At 36.8% G+C, this 783-nt stretch overlaps 1 long non-coding RNA gene across 1 annotated transcript; it reads right to left on the reverse strand.

Annotated features, from left to right (window-relative positions):
* Window positions 1–461: 461 nt before the first annotated feature.
* On the reverse strand, window positions 462–783 carry LOC119343219. Its single transcript, XR_005165965.1, has 2 exons — window positions 741–783; window positions 462–652 (listed from the first exon to the last, which is right to left on the reverse strand). It is a non-coding gene; the product is annotated as an uncharacterized LOC119343219 (long non-coding RNA).

Below are 783 nucleotides of genomic sequence, written 5' to 3' on the forward strand. Positions count from 1 at the left end.
TGATTTATTACTATATGATTTATTACTATACGTGGATAGCCTTACCACACCTGATGGTAATTTAAATTTATTACCATATTCGATATTTCCCGAGTTATGGCCTTACCATATCTGGATTGATAGCTTTTGGGGTAATTTAAATTTATTACCATATAATTGTCATATTCAAAATTTCCTGAGTTATGACCTTACCATACCTGGATTGATTTATTACTATACGTGGATTAATTATGATTGATTACCATAAATACGTTGGGTATTGCCGGTCAAACGAGAAAAGAGAAAAACCGGTGGGAGGTGAGACGAAGAAAAACTGGTTGAAAACAAACCGGTTGAAAATAAACCGGTTGAAAGTGGGGGGGACTATTCAACCAATTCGTCCATTAGGAGTAGAGATACATGATTCTTCAAGAGCAAATTTCAGAGAAAGTATAAAACATGAAAGGCTTTAAGTTGTACTATTGAGACCATACCACCATATCTTCATTTAATTTCTTTGGAAACCTAAATGTCTAAGAGGATGGTACATGTGAGAAGCTGTGAATCCACAAAAAAGAAACTAAACTAACTTTCAGACAAACATTTCCAAGTTTGGAAGCCACAAAGAAGCAACCCAGATCTCTCGTTGTAGTGCTTGTACATGTCCTTAATCCTGCATCCACAGCCCATAATTTTTCAACACCTAAATCCACGAAATCCAACTGAAGGAAATCATGGCAGAAACATGCGTCGTGGCTTACGTCTTCGAGAAGGACTTCTTGGCATTCTTGTGCAGGTTGGACA

The sequence above is a fragment of the Triticum dicoccoides genome, unplaced genomic scaffold (genome assembly GCF_002162155.2).
Source record: "Triticum dicoccoides isolate Atlit2015 ecotype Zavitan unplaced genomic scaffold, WEW_v2.0 scaffold119433, whole genome shotgun sequence".
NCBI classification, from domain to species: domain Eukaryota; kingdom Viridiplantae; phylum Streptophyta; class Magnoliopsida; order Poales; family Poaceae; genus Triticum; species Triticum dicoccoides.